Below are 14,088 nucleotides of genomic sequence, written 5' to 3'. Positions count from 1 at the left end.
ACGGGACCAAGACATGAGAGCAGTTGGGGCAGCCTTTGAACCCAGGAGAGCACCCCACAGGCTCTGTGCTGGCGGCCCCAGAAACTCGATTCATTCCAGAGTAGAACCGAACAACTCCGGCAGGGGCAAACCGCGACCGCACTGAGAGTAACGCAAAAATTTCCTGAACGAGCCAGCCAGGAGTCGAACCTAGAATGTTCTGATCCGTAGTCAGACGCGTTATCCATTGCGCCACTGGCCCAGTCCGCTTCAGCAGTGCTCAGTAGCATGCTGATTGGAAAGAGGACACGGCTCGGTGAACATGGAGTTCCTTCAACGCATGCTGTGCTTTGTTGTCATGGCAAGTTGTGGTGTCGATAGGATGCTCTTACACCGAGCATGTAACAGTCCCTCCCAAGAAGAACTGGGATCCAGGCTCTGAGACTTTCTCTTCCCCAGGAGGAGGTTGCAAACGTTAGAGTTATTTTTGTCAGAGCAGCTGCAGCACACCTGGGTGGAGGCCCACAGCTAGACTTGAGGGCAACCTTCAGCCAGACCTTCCCTGGTGGTCTAGTGGTTAGGATTCGGTGCTCTCACCACCGTGGCCCGGGTTCGATTCCCGGTCAGGGAACTTCCTTTTCACCTCCATGCTGAACTTTGAGCAGCGGTAAACTCACTTGGCGAAGGCAAGAAAGCGGAGAGCGCAAAAGATGTCCTTCGAGCTGGAGTCGAACCAGCGACCTAAGGATTGCCATCATCCCACCTACAGTCCTCCACTCTACCAACTGAGCAATCGAAGGCTTACAGGGCAGTTCCACAACCACATCGTATAAGGTAGCTGCAGTCCGACCGCTGGCCAAAAAGGACAGAAGCAAAAGCACTCAAGCATTCCCATACCAGGAGTCGAACCCGGGCCGCCTGGGTGAAAACCAGGAATCCTAACCGCTAGACCATATGGGAACTGCCAATTTGGAAAGCCAGTCTTGGCACAAACTCCAGTTCATTCTGATCGCTGGCACGTCCCTGCTCCGCTTGCACAAGTGCCACTCATACACTTACGCACTCTCTCATACACAGTTTCTTGCTTTCCTTAACCGAGAATCTTCTGATCCGTAGTCATAAGCGCTAACCTTTGTTCCACCGTCACTCTGTTCGGCACCTTGTTAGCACATTGCTTGGAGCAAGGACAAGGCTCTGTCAACCCGGAGTTCCTTCACCACACATTCTGCTTTGTTTTTATGGCAAGAGGTTGTGTGGATGGGATGCTCTTACAGGATTCCTGACAGTCCCTCCATAGAAGACCTGAGATCCAGGGTCGGAGACTCTCTCCTCTCCAAGAGGAGGTTAAAAGCAATGGTTTCTTTTGTGTCTGTGTGTCAGAGCGCTTAGGTGTTGCTGCAGCTCAGAGACCTACAAGTGGAGGAGATTACACTGCAAGTTGGCTAGATGACCTCTAAGTGGTAGGCACTTATGCCGCACGTAGGCTGGGTTTGCGATTGATGTAGCTGTAGTAGACATTCATAAAAATAAAAAATAAAAATATATAAACTGCTTACTCTGAGGTTGTGTTTAGGGTTGGGGTAGGAGTAAAATTGAATAAAACACAGCAGGTTACCGTGAGGTTGGGCCTAGGGCTGGGGTAGGTGTGATTTTAATAAACTGCGATAGGTTGTATTCTGTGCCATGTACGAGACATTGAATCAAAGAAACCCACATGGAGGTTTGTTACTGTGAGGTTGGGTTAAGAGTTGGGGTAGGTTGGGAGGTTGATAAAACACAGCAGGAAACTGTGAGGTTGGGTTAAGGATTGGGGTAGGTTTGACATTCAAACATAACTGGTTTGCAGGCAGTGTCTTGTACCAGACATTAAATGAATGAAAACTCCAGGAGGTTTTTACAGCCCACTTGGAGCTCAAGTCTCACCTGCTTGGAGCTGACCAGGCCATTTGGAGCAGGCTCCGATTTCTATTTATACCTTTCTCAGTCAGGTAACTTCTTTTTCAGTAGTATGAGCGTCTGCACTGTGTGGCATATTTGCCGTCATATAACAGAGCCTGAAACATTGCTCACACTTGTCTGAGGTGGTCATTTTGACTGCAATCTTGTTTTAGGTTGGCACTTTGTTTTTGAATATTGTCTGCTTTTCGAATGCGTATCTGTGCTGCAGTAGAACGCCTTAGCCTCACAGCAAACATTTTGGTCTACAAGCTGTCACTGCCGTCTTCCCAGGAGAGTGGCTGTACTAGTTTCTTCTAGAAGAACTGAGGGATGTACGGGACCAAGACATGAGAGCAGTTGGGGCAGCCTTTGAACCCAGGAGCGCACCCCACAGGCTCTGTGCTGGCAGCCCCAGAAACTTGATTCATTCCAGAGTAGAACCGAACAACTCCAGCAGGGGCAAACCGCAACCGCACTGCACTGAGAGCAACGCAAATATTTCCTGAACGAGCCAGCCAGGAGTCGAACCTAGAATCTTCTGAACCGTAGTCAGACGCGTTATCCATTGCGCCACTGGCCCAGTCCGCGTCAGCAGTGCTCAGTAGCATGCTGATTGGAAAGAGGACACGGCTCGGTGAACATGGAGTTCCTTCAACGCATGCTGTGCTTTGTTGTCATGGCAAGTTGTGGTGTCGATAGGATGCTCTTACACCGAGCATGTGACAGTCCCTCCCAAGAAGAACTGGGATCCAGGCTCTGAGACTTTCTCTTCCCCAGAAGGAGGTTGCAAACGTTAGAGTTATTTTTGTCAGAGCAGCTGCAGCACACCTGGGTGGAGGCCCACAGCTAGACTTGAGGGCAACCTTCAGCCAGACCTTCCCTGGTGGTCTAGTGGTTAGGATTCGGCGCTCTCACCGCCGCAGCCCGGGTTCGATTCCCGGTCAGGGAACTTCCTTTTCACCTCCATGCTGAACTTTGAGCAGTGGTGAACTGACTTGGCGAAGGCAAGAAAGCGGCTCTGAGCGCAAAAGATGTCCTTCGAGTCGGAGTTGAACCAGCGACCTAAGGATTGCCATCATCCCACCTACAGTCCTCCGCTCTACCAACTGAGCTATCGAAGGCTTACGGGACAGTTCCACAACCACATCGTATAAGGTAGCTGCAGTCCGACCGCTGGCCAAAAAGGACAGAAGCAAAAGCACTCAAGCCTTCCCATACCGGGAGTCGAACCCGGGCCGCCTGGGTGAAAACCAGGAATCCTAACCCCCTTTTGACCCGAATGGAGTCCAAACTCAGCCAGTGAGGTCACTAAGGAGAGTGAAAGTAATGACTCATGCTCCCTTAATAAGTTTGCAGAGTTTTTTTCACCCCTTCTTGGACAAGCTGGAACCTAAAAATTCCAGTCCCCAAGCTAAGGGCTCTTTCACTCTCCACCCACAAAAGGAGTTCACGCTTCTCATCATCGGTGGGATTAAGGGTCCTGCAAGCAGAAGTGAAAACATACAAAAAAAACAACAACAGCGGACCAAAGTCCAGAATGTGAACACAAATGCGCAAGCCCTAAAAGTCCTCCAGAAGTAAACAACTCATAATTTCCATCGATACTTCCTCTGATGCATCTACAACTTGCTCCAACTCTAAATCCGAAACATACAGGCTAATTCTAGTGCTCAGAGATCCTCTGATCAGACACAAAAGGTCATCCACTCGACCTAAGCCACACAGGATTTAAATTCATGACCTGCAAAGACATCTTTATCTGCACCAGTCTTAAAACATTCATCAGCATGTTCTGTAACTTCAAATTAGAATAATGAAGCATTTTTACATTAACACACATTAAACATGCCAACAGCACAATAGTCCAATTCAGCACCATTACCATGTTTAATCATCACCTTGCTGAACTCCATGTCAGTCAAGTCCACTTAAAATATCTTTTCATTCAAATAATGATGTGATTGTAGTGATGCAACACATTCCTCTGTATCATTGATAGGAAGTGTACAAGCACCCTTGTCCTGGCCATAATGAGCCAAATTTACCTTCACAGTTAACAAACTAATATCAAATCCACTCTCTGGAAGCCGGGCTAAATGAATAAACACTGTTATTGCACTCCTGACATTGAGCCAGACCCTCAGTCACCTCAAAGAGACTAGATATAGATATAACCTGTTACCTAGAGACCAAGAAAGATGTAATGGTTTTTACAAACTATTAATCTAATTCATTAACATGCAATAAGAGGGATTATGAATCCATTTCTTTTGTTCCCCCATTTTAGGGGTTTAACACATTTTTAGTCTAATTCAACAAAGATTAAACATAAGTCTGTCAAACTCAAGCATCTTTTAAGAGAAATAAGACTAAACCTTATAATTATCTTCTCAACTTGTCATTTTTACCATATTACTTTCCTCTGACTAAACCATTCAACATAATCAGAAGCAAACACCTTGTATAAAATTCATTCGATTCTTACTGTCTGGTCAATTAGAAATGCTCACATGTTTGCTATTTGCTCAAACTTTTGATTATTTAAAAATCTTTCATACATGTCATTTGACAGTGAAACCTGTTTGAAAGCATTACCAATTGAACAAGAGCAGACTGATTTAACAACTCTATTACCACATATAAACAAGACTCTTGCTTGGATATGGACTACTAAATTTTCATTTAAAGACAGTCTAAGTTTCTGTACAACTTGTCAGTATTCAAAATAATAATATTGACTTGAGTTGACTTGACTGCTTCAAAATGCTGTTAAAGTTCACGCTGCATTTCTGTTTCCTAAAATGTTAATTTTCGCTGCAGCAGTATAAATACTTCTTACTGAATTCAACCATCAGATGCAAATACTTTCATTCAACTTTATCTCTCTGTTCTACACAACATCCAAACAATTATGTTCCTCTATCATTGAGGAAACACACACATAGACAGAGTGATTTACTGCAGCATTTGCCTTTAACACAAATGACTTCGACTCAATTCTCTGCTTATTTTTCCTATGCTAGAGTGAGGATGCTTTCTGGACTTTTGTGGTTAGTGACTTAGCCAATGTCACTGTTTAAATGCCATCAAGTCTAAAATACTTAACATTAATATTCAGATAGCAAAGAATTAACTGTAATTAACCTTTGAACTTCTCAGTCACTTTAGACATGGGTTTGTAACCTGAAATGGATGGCAGTCTTCAATTTCACAGCTATAAGCTAATAAAACTTGTTTTAAAATGATTATTATTCCAGAGAGTAACCTGAATCAGGAAAAGAAGTCATTATTAACGATTGCAAACAGAGCTGGATAACCCATCCATTTAAAGCTCATCTCATGGTCTGCATCATCTTTTCCTCAGATTAACTCAGCATTATTGACTTCTGCAATGTCTGGCATTTCGCTTATACAATCTGTAATAATATAACACTTATTCCAGAGGTTAGTGACAATATTCATACAACAGGGACAAATCATTCCCTCAGAACAATAAGCATTATTGTACCATAGATATGAATATTGTGACAGCTCATAACTAAGTTTGCTTTAGGTGTTGAACTCGCACAAACTTATTCCTAAAATTCTTTGTCCAGTTTCAACTAGATTTACATGATCTTTTATCAGGTTTCAAAGTTTCCCGGTTCATAATCAATGTCTTTTCTGAGACAATCAGCTGGTGTGTTTTGTTTTCTTAATATTGTTGCTAAGCATGTCGATAATAGAAACAAAACACAACTCATGGCTTCACTCAAACAGTCTCTGTCTGTTTTATGCACAAAAATTTTTAATAGTTTTAGACTATAACATTAAAATGATTACAATTCAGAATCGTTAATCATTCAGCAACGTTCCAAATGTCAAAAGTTTGATCTCTTAAAACTCAGTTGGAACTATTTAAAGCCTAAGAGAATTTCTTGTAATTATTTTACCTTAACTGCTTAATTCCATTCAGCTGTGTTATCCAAACCATCTCACAGCCAGTCTTTATCTTTAGCCAACACCATCTCGAAAATGTCCTTCGTCATGCATAAGGACCTGCATCAGTAAAATAGTATGAAAAATCAGACACATCAGTTAAAAATCATCTCAGCTTCACATTCAGGAATTCAGCATTCTTAAAATTCAGACATATAAAATATCCAGTGCTGTTAAAGCAGCCAACCACATTGATATTGGTAAAATTTTAAGAAACTGTACTGTCTCCAATGGTTCTTGAAAGCCCATTGCCATTATCTTTTTACCAATCATCTCCTTCAGGGTACCATACCCTGGCATAGTCCGTTGATGCTTGTCACAAGGACCGACATTACTGTAACTTCAAACAATTACCCTCTAAGGATGCTTTAGGCCGATAGAGCATCACCCCTGTCCAGCACCATCTTTCACATTAAACATCCCCCTTTTTCGGGTAGATGCCCCGGGGTTTACGAGGGGTCCCATGCCTTAGGTTGTTTTCCGCTTTGGCCAAGGGAAAATCTTACCCGTCTTAGGGAACCCCCCTTCGTGCCCACCGGTCAACTGCCACTCACACTGCAAGCTCCTGTGCAGGCTTCCTCCTTGATTCAGAATTTTCTGCAAACTTGGGAAAGTGCAGTCAAGAACCATGAAAGCCATTGAGACTACCTACTAGAATTCAAACATTGAGACAGATTTATCAAACACTTAAATCAACTGAATATCAAGCTGAGATTATTCAGGGAGTTTAGATATCACCCTGATCCATTCAGTGTCAGGGTCTGCTACCTCAGTACAGCCATCCGGCCCTGTATGTGATGATGGAGACTAAGGATAAGACAAAAGTTACAAACAGTAATAAACCACTGAAACAAGACAAGAAATTTCCAAACAGTAATAACAACTGTTCAAATTAATTATCTCTATAGCTCAGCGGGTATATTAGTGTTTTTCAAGATGCTTTAACAAAAGCATTTTCATTCATTCATTTCTCTGTTTGCTTAGTCTCTTTATTAATCCGGGGTCGCCACAGCGGAATGAACTGCCAACCTATCCAGCACGTTTTTATGCAGCTGGTGCCTTTTCCAGCCGCAACCCATCACTGGAAAAACAAACAAAAGCATTTTGCAATCTCTTATTTGTTAACTTTGATTTTTAATTACTAATACATCTATTAGTGTTTACAAATTGAAATGTAGAATTTCTGTATTCATTCTAGCATTTCCTTTACTTTTTGATTTCCAACTGAGCACTGTGCTTATCAATTGTTATGGAACAGGCAGATAGCAGCTCTTAGCTGACATCTAATGAGAGAGAAAGAGAGTTTTGAGCAATCTAGAACGAAAATGCATGTTTACTAAATTTAAACATAAAAACATAACATTAACCTCAATAACATAATTTTATTGTAATATCTTTTTACTCAAGCCCGTCCTAAAACATATAAAACAGAGTTGACATGGATTTTCAAAGTAATGCTGTTACAGTCAACAATAGTTTTAGATCTTTCAGGGGTTAACTGCATCCATCAAAGTATTATTTGAAACCCCCATTTATGTTACATATATATTATTAAAAATATATATATCCAACCATAAAGCTGCTTGTTTGCACAGACTTACATGGCATATTTTTAATCGGACATGTGTCTGTTACTTTTACAGCCAAAACCTGTCATGTTGAGGGCTAAACCAAAATAGCAGTGCAGTCACACAGAATCTTATCTTTTAAGACAAAACATAAGCTATTCTTTATTCCCATAATGTTACTGTCAGTTTTTGTGCTTAGTTTTTGCTACTAGCCTCTCAATATTTAGATTTTAGCTTTTCAATGACAATTAAATGCCAAAGGAATACTTTTTTTTTTTTTACAATCAGTTCTAAAATCATTTTAAACCTGAGAGCTTAGCTGAGCCATTTACTGCATTCTGCTCTCATCTATTTCTTTTTATATCTGAGTTCAACACCAAAAGCAAGAAGAAATTGAGAGGGCAATCTTACCAACAGTGCTTGGCTTCTGCTTGATGAATCTGCAAACCATCCCAAGATGTGCAAACTGTCCAGACCGATCCAATCCAGTTAGGGTCATAATTTTCTCGGGATTGCTCCTGGTGCATCATTGATCAATCAACCTCACCCTGATATTTCTAGGTATCTTGTCTGACTTTTGTGGCCACTACTATCTAATGGATCCCTATTATAATGTTATTTGTTATTTTTATTCAATTATTTCTTTCCCTAATAATCTGACCTACACTATTCTTATGGCATGCCTTTTTGTCTGTGATGTAGTTAGATAGCAGTGGTGGAACTAATTACAATCTCGGGTTAATTTAGTCCACTACTGAATAAAAACCAGTCCAAGTTTTATCCCCGAGAATGTGTTAAAACACACCCATAAACTGAGTATTTTAACTCTGGGTGAAAGAGGAGGTACACCTCTCAACTACTGTTACACTTATCACTTATCACTATAGGTGTAACACAAAAATGCACCAGCTCGCTAAGGGATTCTACACAAATCTACCACAAATTTCTGTGAATCCACCGGTGCCTTTCATTCACGTCTGAATGAGAAATCCACACTTTCATTCACGGCTGAATGAGAAATCCACACTTTCATTTACGTCTAAATGAGAACCAACAACATTCATTCACGTCTGAATGAGAACCAACAACGTTCCGTTACTACCCACCACTTCACAGACAATCCCTAGTCTTATCATTTTAAATCTTCCTACCTTCATTTTGTTGATTGATCAATGGTGTTACCAGTAAACAAGTGCCACGCGTCCTCCACCAAAACTGTAGGGATAGTTTACAGTTTAACCCAAAGAATGACCAGTCTGGTTGATGAAGAAGAGCTGGAGTCAGAGATTTTAAAAAAATAAATTTAGTTTACTGAAGATAGTTTGCAGTTTCATTCGCAGAAGCCAGCTTCAACACTCTCAATGAGTTCCTAGGCCGCTCTGCTCACAATCACCAATCAATAACAATTATACTCTCACATAACGTCATTAACTGCGTCATACATAAAGGTGTTTTAACCTGATTGGTTAAAACACAGATAGACTAGGAACATTTCCACGTGAGGTTCGTGCGTACAATTCTGAACAATATCTAAACATAAACGTCAGACACCCTTTAGACTGATTAGAGCTGACTCCAGACCTGTGAAACGGATCAACAATCAAATAGAACACACACACTTCAAGTATAATCTGTTTCTTATCCAAGGCTGAGTGTACCGTCAGCCGTCTTTATCAAAACTGGTTAAAAACTGGTATGATCTACATTCAGGCAGTTATATTCTTACTACACAAAGTCTATCTTGAATAAAAAGTAGAATCACTTTAAAAGATTTAACTGTGAAACTATAGCAAAATCACTTTAGACATTTTAGACAGTATTAACTCCTAGTAATAACAATAGAAACAGTTGTTTCCAGTCCTCAGTTCCACTCAAGATCTCCATGACCTCTGACCTAGTTTGCTGGCTCCTGAAAATAGGTATAAAGAGACAGGCAAATGCACTGAACATTCTTATATTAAGCAATGTGTTAACTTATTCATTAATTAAAATCAATTCACAGTTAAATACTGAGAAACAGGATGATGAAAAGGATAAATGTTGGTCCATGATGAGATGGACTGGAAAGCAGAAATCCGAATCCTTCAGATTGTTTGTGTACATATTATTTTGTTACACACCCTGTATTTGTGTCCAGGACCGCTAGTAAGTGTCTGGTTGTTTTTTCCCACGACACTTTCTTAGCACTCACACGACCGGGTGTTTACTTTGACTTTTGCTTTTTCCAGGACTCATTCCTCAATAAAGAGTTGTTGTTTTTCTGCATTTGAGTTCACTTTTTTTTTTTTTATTTACTCGTGACACAGGTATTTTCTTTCTTAATTGTGTTTAAAGATCTTTAGATTTTGACATGATGTCTAGCTTTTGAGGCTCTTTTGGTCTACTTCACTTTGTCAGACAGGTCATATTAAAGCCTGATTTATACTTCTGCGTCAAGTGACCGGCGTAACCCACGGCGCATGCAACGCGCGTGGCTGTGCATTTATACTTTTGCGCGCTGTCTCTGTTGGTCTGCATTAACACTTCCGAAACGCTAGTTGGCAGTGAGGTGTAATTGTTCCTATGTGTCGAGTTTCTTCGCTGCTTTTGTGCTTTTCCTGAACACTTCCGGGATGTACAAGTGGCTACCAAGCCGACCAATCACAAAGCTTGCGCTACTCGTTGTTGCGACGTGTAGTTACATTTTTTGAGAGGTGCACGTCAGTGACGCCGACGGCCACGGCGAAGGGCTATGCGTCAGCGCCGTAGCATACGCCAGTGTTTAACACAGAAAATAAAAAATAAAGTTATGTTTTCATGGGGAAAATGTTTGTTTGGCATAAATTCAGCAGTTGCGCTCGCATCAGCGCCAAATCAATCAGTCTGAGATCGCCTGAATGAGACTGTCTCTGCGCTACTGAGCGGATCCATTGTAGTGAGAAAACAAAACAATGCAACGAACTAACGACCCAGGCTATATCACAGTGTATTATGATCGTGTAATAGCCATATATACGGCTATATGAAGAGAGAATGATGAGCAGGGCGAGATGTCATTCTTACCAGTAAATGCGAAAGTGAAAGCATGGTGAAATATTACAGAGAGCTGTTTATCCAGCCTGATCTCGGTTTATCCGTCAGGAAAATTGACCGAAATTACTATCTGTTAATTTTTCCATATTTTAATCGTATAATATGTTGTATTAGGCCTGTTGTTTTGTTCATTTACGCACTGACAGCTCGAAAGAAAGATTTACATTGATCTGATGCAGTCTCGGTTCATCTGCTATGTCTCTATAATTTAAGCCTATAATGCAGAATTCTAGCCAACGTTTCTTTAATAGATTGATTAATTCAATAGATCGATTTTTACAAAACCTGACAATTGAAATGAGGCTTTGTATATATGAGAAAGTCTGACCTCTGCTTTATATTCGGTGACGATGTCTGTGGGTTGTTAAAATTAAAGTGCATATTTTTGCTTCTAAAATATTCTATACACAACTGGTCAAAAGTTTGGGGTCAGTATGATTGTTAAATATGTTAAACTAAGCTTCTTCTGCTCACCAAGGCTGCAATTATTTAATCATAAATACAAATCATGAAATTCAAAAGTAAAGTTTATCAAAAGTTCAAAAGTAGTTTATCATTTAATTTATTCATTTATTCCAGTGATTTTAAAGATGAATTTTCAGCTTCATTACTCCAGTCACATGATCCTTCAGAAATCACTAATATTAATTATTATTATATTTATTAATGGTAATAGTAATAAAAGCAATAATTTCTGGAGTAATAGTTTTATTTGAAACTACATACAATAATAAAGCAGTTATTTAAAATTTTGATAAATATTTTAACAATTTAACATTTTTTACATTTAATAAATGTAGCCTTGATGAACTGAATAAGTTTTCTTAAAAACATTTTAAAAAATTACTGTAAATATATATACAGTGGAAGTCAGAATTATTAGCCCCCCTTTGTTTTTGTTTTTTCTTTTTAAAATATTTCCTAAATGATGTTTAACAGAACAAGGAAATGTTGATAGTATGTCTGATAATATTTTTTCCTCTGAACAAAGTCTTATTTGTTTTATTTTGGCTAGAATAAAAGCAGTTCTTAATTTTTTATGAACCATTTTAAGGTCAAATTTATTAGCCCCTTAAGCTAATTGTTTTTCAGACTGTCTCCAGAACAAACCATCGTTATACAATAACTTGTCTAATTATCCTAGCCTGCCTGGTTAACCTAATTAACCTAGTTAAGACTGCTTCAATCTTTTACTTTCACACTAGTACTTAGCAAACACCTCAGATACTGTTGGCTGGTTCCTGTTGGTTGTGCACCTTTTTTACAGACGCCATAATAACGACACAGATCACTGCCTATTCACAAGAAAAAAGTGATTGACGTGGTAATTATGTGTGTAACTTGCCTTTATTCATTTACTGTATGATTTGTTTATGGGTAAAACAAAGACCATTCAGGTCAGGTAGTTTAAACGGTAGGCTACAAATAATTAATTTGTTATTAATTAATTATTCATAATCAAATTGAATCGTGACTTAAGAATCGAAAATGTAATCGAATCGAGGATTTGGAGAATCGTGACACCCCTACTCATCAATATGACCAAAATGATCTGGGATCAATTACATAAGAATCCACTAAAATGTGTATGTGTGTAATGGATAACAGGAGATTGATATGACAAGATCAATCTAAATATGAATGAATATTAATATTCTTAATAAATAAATATTTTTATAATAAATATATTAATAATAAAGTTAATGTGCATCAAAATTAGGTTTGTGTAGCCAATGTTTTATTATCTTTTCACTTCAGCTTTTGATTTGATGAGAGTTTTAATGATTTACTAAAAACTGAACTTTTTTTTTATTTCAGACCTAATTAAAGACTATACGGGGAGTAAAGAGGAGGAACATCAAGTTAAAATAGAGGACAAAACTTATTTAGAGACTGATGGTATTATAAAAGTGAGAGACAAAAGTTGTTTTACCTGCACTCAGTGTGGAAAGAGTTTGGCAAGTAAAAGCAAACTGAACATTCACATGATGAACCACACTGGAGAGAAACCATTCACATGCACTCAGTGTGGGAAGAGTTTCAGCCAATCATCATACCTTAATCAACACATGAGGATCCACACTGGGGAGAAACCATTCATATGCACTCATTGTGGAAAGAGTTTTAGCCACTCATCATCCCTTAATCAACACATGAGAATCCACACTGGAGAGAAACCATTCACATGCACTCAGTGTGGGAAGAGTTTTAGCCAATCATCATCCCTTAATCTACACATGAGGATCCACACTGGAAAGAAACCATTCAAATGCACACTGTGTGGGAAGAGTTTCAGCCAATCATCATCCCTTAATCAACACATGATGATCCACACTGGAGAGAAACCATTTACATGCACTCAGTGTGGGAAGAGTTTCAGCCAATCATCATCCCTTAATCTACACATGAGAATCCACACTGGAGATAAGCCTTTCACATGCACCCAGTGTAGGAAGAGTTTCAGCAACTCATCATCACTTTACAGACACATGAGGATCCACACTGGAGAGAAACCATTCACTTGCACTCAGTGTGGGAAGAGTTTCATCCAATCATCATCCTTTAATGTACACATGAGGATCCACACTGGAGAGAAACCATTCACATGCCCTAAGTGTGGGAAGAGTTTCAGGAAATCATCGTCTCTTAATGAACACATGATGATCCACACAGGAGTGAAAGAGCATATGTGCTTGGAGTGTGAGAAGACGTTTATCACAGCTGCAAATTTGAAACGGCACCAGAGGATTCACACTGGAGAAAAAAACCTACAAGTGTTCACAGTGCAGTAAGAGGTTTACTCACTTAAGAACCCTGAAAACACATGAGAGAATTCACACTGGAGGTAAACCGTAGACATGATCAGTGTGTACACAATGTGTACAGTTTCACTCATCCGGGGCAGCTTAAGAAACACATGGACGTTCAAGTGTACTCTACAACAATGGACTCTACAACGAGTAATCAACAGATGAAAAATCTGAGATGAACGGGATAGCTGATAGCCTGTCAGCTTGCATTGCAGCAATACATACGGACATCAAAGCTTTCCAGATGGATATTAAATTTGATTTAACCGCCTTCCAAGATTCCCTCGCAAAAGATGTGAAAATGGAACTAAATAACTTTAAACAAGAAGTCAATCAAAAACTGGATGGCCTGATCACGGGCCTAAACGCAACAGCAGAAAAGGTCAACGAAGTGGAGCAGTGAGTTGGAGAACTAGAGAACGTTGCTGAGATGAAAGAAATTTTTTAGTCAAACCATACAAATTTAAGAAAACTTACAAGAGAAACTGTTAGATCTAGAAACACGCTCCCGTAGAAATAATATTCGGATTTTTTGAAACCGAAATGGACCTTAAAATCCAACGATGTCAACGGAGGCATCAAGAGATCTGAAAGAAAAAGGACTAATAAATAGCGAAGAAGAAACTATTATAGGAATCTCTGGGAAAGAGAAACAAAGATCTTGGCAAAGTTTGGAGTGACATCGAAGAAAAGAATTTTAAATTTAAAATTGAATTTTAAAGGGACAATGTTTGAAAGAAGGG

The 14,088-nt window shown here is 39.6% G+C and overlaps 1 protein-coding gene and 6 non-coding genes across 7 annotated transcripts in view; 2 read left to right on the top strand and 5 right to left on the bottom strand.

The window, feature by feature from the left end:
* Positions 1-14,088, bottom strand: part of LOC137490924 (uncharacterized) — a 671,652-nt gene that overhangs the window by 46,869 nt on the left and 610,695 nt on the right. The gene's annotated exons all lie outside the window — the stretch shown is intronic.
* Positions 169-241, bottom strand: trnar-acg (transfer RNA arginine (anticodon ACG)). The gene has a single exon. It is a non-coding gene; the product is annotated as a tRNA-Arg (tRNA).
* Positions 539-610, top strand: trnae-cuc (transfer RNA glutamic acid (anticodon CUC)). The gene has a single exon. It is a non-coding gene; the product is annotated as a tRNA-Glu (tRNA).
* trnae-uuc (transfer RNA glutamic acid (anticodon UUC)) lies at positions 868-939 on the bottom strand. The gene has a single exon. It is a non-coding gene; the product is annotated as a tRNA-Glu (tRNA).
* On the bottom strand, positions 2,425-2,497 carry trnar-acg (transfer RNA arginine (anticodon ACG)). Its single transcript has one exon. It is a non-coding gene; the product is annotated as a tRNA-Arg (tRNA).
* trnae-cuc (transfer RNA glutamic acid (anticodon CUC)) lies at positions 2,795-2,866 on the top strand. The gene has a single exon. It is a non-coding gene; the product is annotated as a tRNA-Glu (tRNA).
* On the bottom strand, positions 2,952-3,038 carry trnay-gua (transfer RNA tyrosine (anticodon GUA)). The gene is given in 2 exon segments: positions 2,952-2,987; positions 3,002-3,038. It is a non-coding gene; the product is annotated as a tRNA-Tyr (tRNA).

The sequence above is a fragment of the Danio rerio genome, chromosome 4, assembly GCF_052040795.2.
Source record: "Danio rerio strain M-AB ecotype USA chromosome 4, GRCz13ab, whole genome shotgun sequence".
Classification (NCBI taxonomy): domain Eukaryota; kingdom Metazoa; phylum Chordata; class Actinopteri; order Cypriniformes; family Danionidae; genus Danio; species Danio rerio.
The sequence above is the reverse complement of the archived record's forward strand: the minus strand, read 5'-3'. Positions and strand labels throughout refer to the sequence as shown.